The 10,938-nt window shown below is 35.8% G+C and overlaps 1 long non-coding RNA gene across 1 annotated transcript in view; it reads right to left on the bottom strand.

The window, feature by feature from the left end:
- Positions 1–7,999: 7,999 nt before the first annotated feature.
- The window catches only part of LOC309666652, a 119,539-nt gene continuing 116,600 nt past the window's right edge, over positions 8,000–10,938 (bottom strand). Inside the window, exon 5 of the long non-coding RNA XR_014267190.1 lies at positions 8,000–10,861. This is a non-coding gene — a long non-coding RNA (uncharacterized lncRNA). The remainder of the gene's footprint in view (positions 10,862–10,938) is intronic.

The raw sequence follows: 10,938 nt of genomic DNA, 5'->3' as shown, positions 1-10,938 counted from the left end.
GCACTCTCCTTGGGGTCCCAGCCCAGTGGGGCTTCTCCTCCATACTCAGGTCATGAGCTGACCAGCACTGCCTCTTCATTGGTCTGGATTTCAGCTCCATGGAGCTTCTCCATGTCCCCAATATTTAACAATTCCAACCAGCCCTTGGAGTAAGAAATGCTTCTTACAACTATTCCATCATAATACCTTTGTGTTTCCTTTTGCCTTTTTTATTTATCTATGTAACACCTTTAATTCTAGTTAATTTTTAGTATTAAGTTCTGCTAAAATGACGAGTGTGTCTTTTGTCTACTTACGTGACCTTGACTGCTATAGTAGGTCTGGAATGGACCTTGCTATTCTGCATGTCTAATAAGCTCTCAGGTGATACTAATATTTCTGGCCCATATGTCACACTTTGGTGAAACAATATGGCTGAGATATTTATGAGAATTATTAGTATATGGTATTTACATAGAAGCCAAATGGTAACTGTGAACACTGAACCTTTATAAGTGCAAAGATTAACACCACTTGTAAATACTAATGAGTGCCTTAGATGAAGTGCAGACAAGCTGGGATGAGAACAATATGGGCATACGGAAAAGCATCTTCTTATCTTGAGAGAAGAGGAATCCAGACCAACTCAGAACAGAAGTCACTCTCTGACATGATTCTTATTTCATAGGAAGTGTGTGTTCAGGTGGGGATATATCTGTGAGAGAGCCAGTGTTTCAAGAAAGGGACTTAATTTGAAAACTGGGAAAAAGAAACCACTGAATGCTTAAGTCTTGAGCTGCTAAACCTGACATGATGATGATTTGAAGCACCATCAGCATTTATATTTATATGCTAGTAATGTGCTTGGTAGAGTCTTTCAGAACCAAATCCATAGAGACTAGAATAATTGAGTAAGATTCCAAAATACATGCAATATAACATATTGAGAAATAACCGCTCCGTTGACAGAGATAAGACTTTATACGTGTTTGAAATCTGGTTCCAAGGGATCATCAGAACCCAGAAGTACCTAGTATTGGCTTCTGATTCAACCTGCTAAACTGAAAAAAATGCAGGCATGAGCCAGCAATATTTTGTACTAGCAATAAGAACCATAAGTTAATAAGAGGCATGGGTATGAATGATTCCATGGCAAATGCACTCATAACCCACCCAGTAGGTTTATTGCTTGTACCTTGCTGCACCAGGCTGGCAGGATTGCCAAATCATCTCAAAACACCCAAGAACAGTCACAGAGATATAAAGAAACCCACAACTCCATGATAAAAGGAATTGGTTTAGTTTCCCCAAAGAACTGAACAAGATTATCACCCCAGTGAGGTGGTTATAGAACTTGAGAATCTACTTCTTGTATGGATAATGCTGCCTTTACAGAGTTACATATTTATATCCTTAATATACATTAAAAGAACTAGGATAATATATTTGTGCCTTTTACCATCTTTCCTTCGATCAGTTACACTTGTGACAACTACATTGTACTATATTCAAGAATGTAGGTATTCCTAGAATTTAGACATTCATTCAGTAGAAACCTACAAAATATAATGTCAAGAAAGGCAATTGAAATGTTTGCCTAGAGAACCAGAGAGTTCATTTTGGAGTTTGTATACCTTAGGTGGGATCAGAAGTCACTTAACACACTTTGTCTGTCTGTGAGGATATCGTCCATTCTGCTTACCAAGCCACGAGGCCTGGTACCTGGAAAATAGTAAACTTTCAATATTTACGCTTTGAAAAGTAGTCGTGAGTCATCCTAATTCAGGAATCATCCTAATTCAAGGAATAAGTGTTCTGTATGATAACTATATGTTGGTGATCTTAGGGAGTAAAGTATCTTGGTGTAATGGACCCCAGGGAATTAATTCTGTTGCACCAAATTTCCACTGTAATCTGTTAGTGATGGTGACCAGGTTGGAAGAATATGACAATGGGAAAAGATTCTCTCTCATAGGAAAGATGGCAAAGAAACTGGAAATGAATAGACATGTAATGGTAGAGGAAGAAGGCATTGTACATTGGACCCTTTGAAGGAATTGCACTTGAAACCCAGACAGTTGTCCGGTTTCCCAGAATGTTTTGAAATATGGGATTGCTTATTTCATAAAATGGGCCATTTCATTGTTGATCATTTCTAATTCTTAGAAATATTTCCCATATGGAAGTCAAAATATGTCTCTGGGTACCCTTTGGTACTACTTCTGCTTGTTAGAGTAACTCAGAACCAGCAAGTCTTTTATGTGGCAGCCATCAATATGTGAAGATGGCTAGTTCTCTGAAACTTTCTCTCTTCTCACTGACTCACTGCTGGAACCCTCTACCAAAGAACATGGTGTCTGAAAATTTCTCTCTCTTGGGAATCGTATTTTACCTTGTCAGTCTGTTTTCTAAAGTCTGGTGCCATCCCCAGACTGACTAGAACATTCAACCTCTTAGACATATTAACTGAACATGAGATTGATATATTTCTCCCAAGACAAATTTCTATAATGCTAAAACTCCCTTGTGTCCATCACTCAAAAATGTCTATTTTGAAAGTAAGGATGGAGGAATATTTTGGTTTATGGTTGTTATACAAGTCTGGAAACCTTTAGGTGAACTGGATTTATTTGGTGGAAATTTGGAGTTTATAGGCAGCTCAGATTCTTAATTTACAGATAACATTTTACATACAATCCAGGTCTTAGCGTAATTCTTCAAAATAGAGAAATGGGAGACCTGGATTTAATCCAGACTCCTCTGAAATTTCAAAAATGAGAATTTTAATAAAAAGCTTTGCGATAAGAATTGCTAAGAAAATTTTCACTAGTTAGTCTTAGGGTTAGAAGATGACAATGATCTTCTTGAATCATAAGTCCCCAAGAATGACAATCATAAGGAAGTAGCATAAAAATACCCCAAGATATTGACCACAAAGTTAAAAGTTGCCTAAAGAGTTTATTAAGGTTATAATAACAAAAAGAATAAAGCCTTTCTTGAATTATTAAAAGTAATAGTGAAAGCGACCTATATGACTTTGCTTATTCACTGCATACTGCAAACATCCCATGACTGCCTAGTATTAGGCTTTTGATATTGAGCTGCATGAGCTGCTTGTATATTTTGGAGATTAATCCTTTGTCAGTTGCTTCGTTTGCAAATATTTTCTCCCATTCTAAGGGTAGTCTTTTTGTCTTGTTTATGGTTTCCTTTGTTGTGCAAAAGATTTTAAGTTTCATTAGGTCCCATTTGTTTATTTTTGTTTTTATTTCCATTTTTCTAAGAGATGGGTCAAAAAGGATCTTGCTGTGATTTATGTCATAGAGTGTTCTGCCTATGTTTTCCTCTATGAGTTTTATAGTGTCTGGCCTTACATTTAGGTCTTTAATCCATTTTGAGTTTATTTTTGTATATGGTGTTAGGGAGTGTTCTAATTTCATTCTTTTACATATAGCTGTCCAGTTTTTCCAGCACCACTTATTGAAGAGGCTGTCTTTTCTCCATTGTATATTCTTGCCTCCTTTATCAAAGATAAGGTGACCATATGTGCATGAGCTTATCTCTGGGCCTTCTATCCTTTTCCATTGATCTATATTTCTGTTTTTGTGCCAGTACCATACTGTCTTGATTACTGTAGTATAGTCGGAAGTCCGGGAGCCTGATTCCTCCAGGTCCGTTTTTCTTTCTCAAGATTGCTTTGGCTATTTGGGGTCTTTTTTGTTTCCATACACATTGTGAAAATTCTTGTTCTAGTTCTGTGAAAAATGCCATTGGTAGTTTCATAGAGATTTCACTGAATCTGTTGAATTTGGTAAAGTAGCAGGATACAATATTAATGCACATAAACCTCTTGCATTCCTATACACTAATGATGAAATGTCTGAAAGAGAAATTAAGGAAACACTCTCATTTACCATTGTAACAAAAAGAATAAAATACCTAGGAATAATTCTACCTAAGGAGACAAAAGACCTGTATGGAGAAAACTATAAGACACTGATGAAAGAAATTAAAGATGATACCAACAGATGGAGAGATATACCATGTTCTTGGATTGGAAGAATCAACATTGTGAAAATGACTATACTACCCAAAGCAATCTGATATTAGGCTTTTATTAAGCAACACTCAGGCCCTTCTTCTTTGACCTACATGAGTGGGAGACCCATAGAAAATCCTTACACCTACCAATCAATGAATTTCCCCAAGGTCTTTTTCATGAGTTATATCAGTGGTTGCTATCATGTCTTAGGTATAACAGTTTGATTTTAAATGTATTTGAATTCAGAAGTCATGACTCTTTCCTTTGTGTAGTGAGGAAACTCAATGAATCTGTGAAACCAGTGAATATGTATTGCTTCCTTTATATTTGTTCTTTTGTCTCTGGGCATCTTTCTCATTACAGAGGTTTGGAATGCCTTAGTGCATTATAATAATCTCATTTGTACTGCTGTCGCATCTTCAAGAGCTTAGATAAGGAGTTAGGATTCAGGCACAAACTGAATTATACCAGAAAAGAATAACATTAGTGGTTAAAACCTGGCAACTAGAAATGAATCATTTTTCAAACTCATATAAAGCATTAATGTTGCAAACAGCATTACAAGGATTTTTAGCATAAACTGATGATAAACCTGAAGGGACTAAGGCCATACACCAGCCTAAACAAAAATAATCCTTCCTGTTCTCAAAGCTTTTATAAGAAAATTGGAAATATAGCTGTTATATTCTGTTATTTCTGCACTGAACATAAAACCCAAACCAAAGTCACGGAGGCTTAAAAATCCTTTGGGGTACTAGAAAACAGATTTTTCCTTTAGGCCAACTTCTAAAATAGAGGCCTCAAACTGGTGGTCCCCTGCTCAAACTTGGCTCACATGGGTGTGCGTTTTTGTATGACTTGCAGTGAGATTCAAAAAAATCTTAATTACTTGCAAACAGTAAAACATTACAGTATTTCACTTATAAATATCAGGATTCTTTTCAAAAAGAAGATCTCAAAACATAGAATACTCATTCCACATGCAACTATCTCCTGGAGCAGAGTAGGAATTAAGTACTTTAGAGTGAATGAACCATTCAGTTGGCCATCCATTATTCTTTATGTCTTTATCTTACTTGCCTTTCCCTACTGGGCAGGATAAGAGGGGAAATAGTAGAGTCAGTTATAGACTGCAATGATTATGACTATAATAGGAAGATTTTGGTCCAAAGTTCAGTGAGAACAATTTTGGAACATACAACTTTTTCACACACTTGATTTAAGGCTGTAGATAACTTACGTGTCTGATCTAGAGCAATATACATCCAGTATGATTCATCTTGCTGCAAACGTTGCTCATTTAACTTCATCTCTTCAGTTCTACCTGGGAGAATAGAGTGAGTCAGATGAGAGCATCTCCTATAGAAGGAGAAAGAAGAAGCCCAGAGACTTTGTGAAGCCAGCAGAGCACTCCAAGTGTGGTTGAAGGCTGTGGCCATTGCACAGGGATATTGAACTATTGTGAAGTGGGAGCTCAGATTGGAAAGGAGAAGGCAACAGGGTAGGAGTAATATGAGACGATGTAGCAGGTGTATTGCAGCAAACTCAATGAAGGAATTATGTGAGTCGAGCTGTTCAAGAATTTGGCTGCAAAAGAAAAAGATGCATTGGTGGCAATTTAAGAGACGCTTGGGTTGGGTTCCAGATGCCTGTTTGTATGCTAAGCGACTCTGCCAGCTGAACAGCTGCACTGACAGACTGAAACTAGACCAGTCTCTTAGGTCAGCAGGAGGAAAGGCAACAGGATAGAAAATAAGCCATCTTTCTCTCAATGTTCACAGTTGCACTTTCAATCCAATAAATCAATACAAAAAAGTCAACATATTTGAAGCCAGTTGTAACATTTCTGAAATGGTAAAAATCAATCCTTGTTTGTTTGTTTCATAAGTGAATAAAAGCACATCTTTATTTTATTTGGGGAACCATTTTACTTCTGAGATTTACAAACATGATGATTACATTATGGACATTTTTTACATTTAAGAAAAATATTTTGCCTATTTGGTTGAATTATGGTAAAGGAGAAAGTCAAAATGATCATTTCTGATTTCAGACCTATTTTTTGACACTTCATTATTAAGCCTGATGTTTGCCATAGGTCTTTGTAAGTACCTTTAATTAGGTTAATGCCGTTCACTTTTATTAGTATTTTGCTACCAATCTTTCATGAAATGATGTACTATGTTCCTCAAAGGCTTTAACTGAATCTAATAAAATTATTTTACGGATTACTGTTTTACTCAGGTAATATATTATTAAACTACTTTCATTCCTAAAGTAAACTATGTTAATAACGATAAATTATAATTTTTTAATATTGCTGCATTCAGCAATATAAAATTTTGTTTAGGATATTACATTTATGCCCATAAGTAAGATAGCCTGTGATTTTCCTTTTGAAACTCTGTCGGGTTTTGATATCAAAGCTATGTAAGACTGTATTAATCAGTCCTACAGAGAAGCAGAACCAATAGAAGATTTATATATATATATATATATATATATATATATATATATATATATATATATATGTAGTGAGATATACATATGTATATATATACATTTATATATATATATATAAGTGAGATTTATTATAAGGAATTGGGTCACATGATTATGGAGGCCAAGAAGTCCCACATTTTGCCTTCCACAAGCTGGAGACCTAAGAAAGCTAGTGATGTTGTTCAAAGCACCAAGAGCTGGAGAGCCTAAAGTAGATTCTTGTCCAAGTCTGAGGGCCTGAGATTCAGGAGCACTTAAGGCAGGAGAAGATCGTGTCCCAGCTCACATTGTCAGGCAGAGAGTGAATTCAACCTTCTTCTACATTTTTATTCTATTCAGGCTCTCAGTGGATTGACTGGTGCCCATCCACATGGAACATGGCCCTTTGCTTTACCCAGTTCACCAATTCAAATGTTAATCTCATCCAGAAACATCCTCACAGACACACACAGATATAATGTTTAACCACATATCTGACCATCCTGTGACCCAACCAAGCTGACACATAAAATTAACCATCACAAAGTTGAAAAACAAAAAAATGAGTTAATGAATTTTTCTCCTTTCGGAATAGTTTTGTGAGAGTAGAATTTTGGGGTGAATCATTTGCCAGGATGGAATGTTCTAATATTTGTTGAATATTACCAGTAGCACCTTTGTGCCTGGAGTCCTCTTTGTGGCAACATTTTTACTAATTCAATTTCTTTAATTATTATAAGACTATGTTTTGTCTTTCTATGGCAGTTTTTACTAGTTATATATGTTAGTTATATTTGTTTTATTTGATTATCTAAATATCCAAATATATTGACACAAAGTCACACAGTTCCTTATTATATGTTTAATGTTTGTAGCATCTGTATTCATGTCTCATTTTTAATTTATTCTATTTCAAGCCCTCCTTTTTTAAAAGTTTTTCTTAGTCAATATAATAAGAGGACGGACAACTCATTAATATTTTGAGTCAACTATTATCTTTGCAGTTTTCACTGTTATACATTTGTTTTATATTTAATTTATCCAAATGAATACCCAATTACTCTTAGAGCAATTTTTAAAAGATTTCTACTTCCTAATGATTGGCTTAGAACCTTTGTTGAATCTGTGGTGGAAAGGTAACATCTTAACAATACTGAGGCTTCCAATCCATGAACTCAGTACATGTCTCCTTTTATTATGACTTCTTTGATTTTTTAAATATCAATATTTTATAATTTTTAGCATAGAGATCTCATATCTTTTGTTAGATTATATTGAAATATTTCACTTTATGGGGTGCTATTGTAAATGGTATCTTTTAAAATGTTTACATTTCAATTGCTTATTGCTAGCATGCTTGTATAATTGATTTTTTAATGAGCTGTTATAGTGTACTACCTTGCTAAACTTATTACTTCTAACAGTTTTGGGGGATTTTCTACTTAGACAGCCATCTCATGTCCTCTGCAAAAATAAGCAGTATTGTTTATTCTTTATTTTATCTTTCTTACTTTGTTGTGCTAAAACTCCCAGTGTGATGTTAAATAGGAGTGGTGAGAGAGGACAGCCTTGCCTTATTCCTGATCTTGGAAAAAAAGAATTCATTTTATCAATATTATGTATAATGATAGCTGTAGGATTTTTGTAGACATCTTTTATCAGATTAAAGAAGCACTTCTTGATTCTTTCCTATACCCCACATGTAAAGTCTTTTGTAGGGGAGATAGAAGAAGAGGATATGGGAGGAGTTTCTTGCTTCTCTTGCAGGACTCCCTCAGGTTGGAATCACAATTGCACTTCCTAGGGATTTTTATGATCTCTCTGTGAGCGCTCAGTAGAGGTCATGTAGACAAAGCCTGCAAGAGAGTTCAGACTCCCCAGTACCTGTGCTTCCCCAGGAGTTTTACTTTGTCCCACTAGCCTTTAGGAACTATTTCAGTTTAGTTCTCCTTATGGTTGTCTGGCTGCATGTACTCCAAGTGAGGGCATGCTTAAATCTTTTCTATCCCTGATGTCACTGTCACGTCTTCTAACATTTTGGCTCAGATGGTTTCTCTGTGACCTCAACTCTCCAGTAGTTTTGAATAAAGTCATGATTTTGAAGTTAATCTGACTCTTTTTAAATTGTAAGCATGGGAACAACACTCCTTCCAACTTTCTACATCCATGGACAGAAGCCAGATCACAACACCTATTTTTAATCTAGTATCTTTGACTGTTCTCAGAAGGAGAGACAGTTCAGTTACTTAGCCCAGTATAGCTCATTGACCCTACTGGTTTGTGTATGATCTCTTGGTGTGGTGAAGTACCTTCATGAAAAGCAAATCTCTCCTTTTGCTAATTTTGATCACTTCAGCACAAACTTAGCATATCTTTGTGATGGGTCCCCATAGAAAAGGGATGGGAATTAAGATGAGAGTAGCCATCCAGGAAAGAAGAAAATGCCACCCTGAATTTATGGAAATCATTTAATTAAAAAGCAAATTACATGAACTTATTTACAAAACAGAAGTAGAGGTAGGGATGTAGAAAACAAACTCATGGTTACCAGGGGATGGGGGGAAGGATAAACTGGGACATTGTGACTCACATATACACACTACTATATGTGAAATGGATAACTAATAAAAGAATGTGTTGTATAGCACAGGGAACTCCACTCAATACTCTGTAATGGCCTATATGGGAAAAGAATCTAAAAAAATAAAAAGAGTGGATATATGTATATGTATAACTGATTCACTTTGCTGTACACCTGAAACTAACACAACATTGTAAATCAACTATACGCCAATAAAAATTTTTAACAAAGCAAATTACAGTAATTTCTAAACCATTGGTTCATTCTTAAAGTATGATTCCTAGAACAGCGGCAGAGGCATTACTGGGAACTTGTTAGAAATTCACTCCAGACCTACTGAATCAGTGACTGTGAATGTGGTATCAGGCATTCTGAAGTTTAACCTGTCCTCCAGCTGATTACGATGAACACACAATAGTTTGAGAACCGCTGGCCTAAACTATACCTTACAACCCATAATATGTTAGAGTATTTAACAAAACAGCACAGCACATGAGGAAAGCATATTAGTCAAATTAAGAGCATGTTCTCGCCAGCTCTGCAACCAAGTGGAGAACTTAATCAGCTTGTGCTCATAGGCTCAGGAAAGCCACACACAGGTATCAATCCAATTTTACCATATAGAAAAATGGCAATTCCATTTCACTGGGCTCCACTTTACCTCTCTGCGTAGTGTTTAGAACTTTCTTGGATAAACAACAAGGTCCTACTGTATAGCAGAGAGAACTATAGTCAGTAGCCTATGATAAACCATAATGGAAAAGAATATAAAAAAAGAATATATATATATATATATATATATATATGTGTAACAGAATCACCTTGCTGTACAGCAGAAATTAACACATCATTGTAAGTCAACTATACTTCAGTTAAAAATTCTTCTAAAAAAGAAATAGTTTGAGCAAAAAAAAAAAAAAGAACTTTCTCTTGCTCTGACATCTTAAACCTACCTGCCGTTTAGCATAGGGTTTCTTATGTAAGTTCCTGATTTCCTTCCTGTTCTGACCTAATATGCACTCCTGTCAACAAGGAGTTCTGCCCTTTGGATTCTGGCAAAACATCAAAACTGTTGATGTTCAATAAATAGCTTAGCAAGGTAGTTTTCGTAATTTGTGAAAAGCAGCAGAAATGCTTCTTCAAATGAAACCTTACAAGAATTTCAATATATGAAACTAATATATGCAGAGCCATTTCAAGCATTTCATTCTTTGAAACTGATGCATGCAGAGCCGTTTTTAAAGAATGCAGCAACAGGGTGGCAACAGGGGCAGTAGAGGGGTACCATGGGGTCTTTTTTCTGTTCTTTTTGTTTATCTCAGATGTGCCCTGCAGAGGTTTGGGCTGTATGAAAGCGACTGATCAGCCAATCGCTCTGAACTGGGGGAGCTTAGAAAACAGAAAATCAAAATACGTAGACATTGGTAACATACCAAGCCCAATATTTTCAGCCAATGTGATTGATTTTTCTTTGAAACTCATCAGTTAAATGACCTTTTAAACTTTACACTAAAGGGGATGTTAAAAGGAGAAAGGGGTGCTGAATTTACTTGGTCACAATCGATGAATACATTATCCATGTTGAATGTGGGATTCAGGTCCTCCAGATCAGCTCATTTCTTCAAGGATGAGGATGAGGCAGCTCTCATTCACCTTATTTTATGAGAAATCTTGCAAGCATGACATTTGCATACTCACATCACAATGTGCTTCATGCATATAATCTTCATGTACCGAATGCAGGTGAACTTCTTAGTGAATCCCTGGGTTGTATCAACCTAAGGTAAATGACCAACAGTTTTTAATTTGTACTTATTTATTTTTCCAAAACTAATTTGGGAAAGATAATGATAGT

The sequence above is a fragment of the Balaenoptera physalus genome (genome assembly GCF_965194825.1).
Source record: "Balaenoptera physalus genome assembly, chromosome: 9".
Lineage (NCBI taxonomy): Eukaryota > Metazoa > Chordata > Mammalia > Artiodactyla > Balaenopteridae > Balaenoptera > Balaenoptera physalus.
Note: the sequence above shows the minus strand (reverse complement) of the source record. Positions and strands in the feature narration are given on the sequence as shown.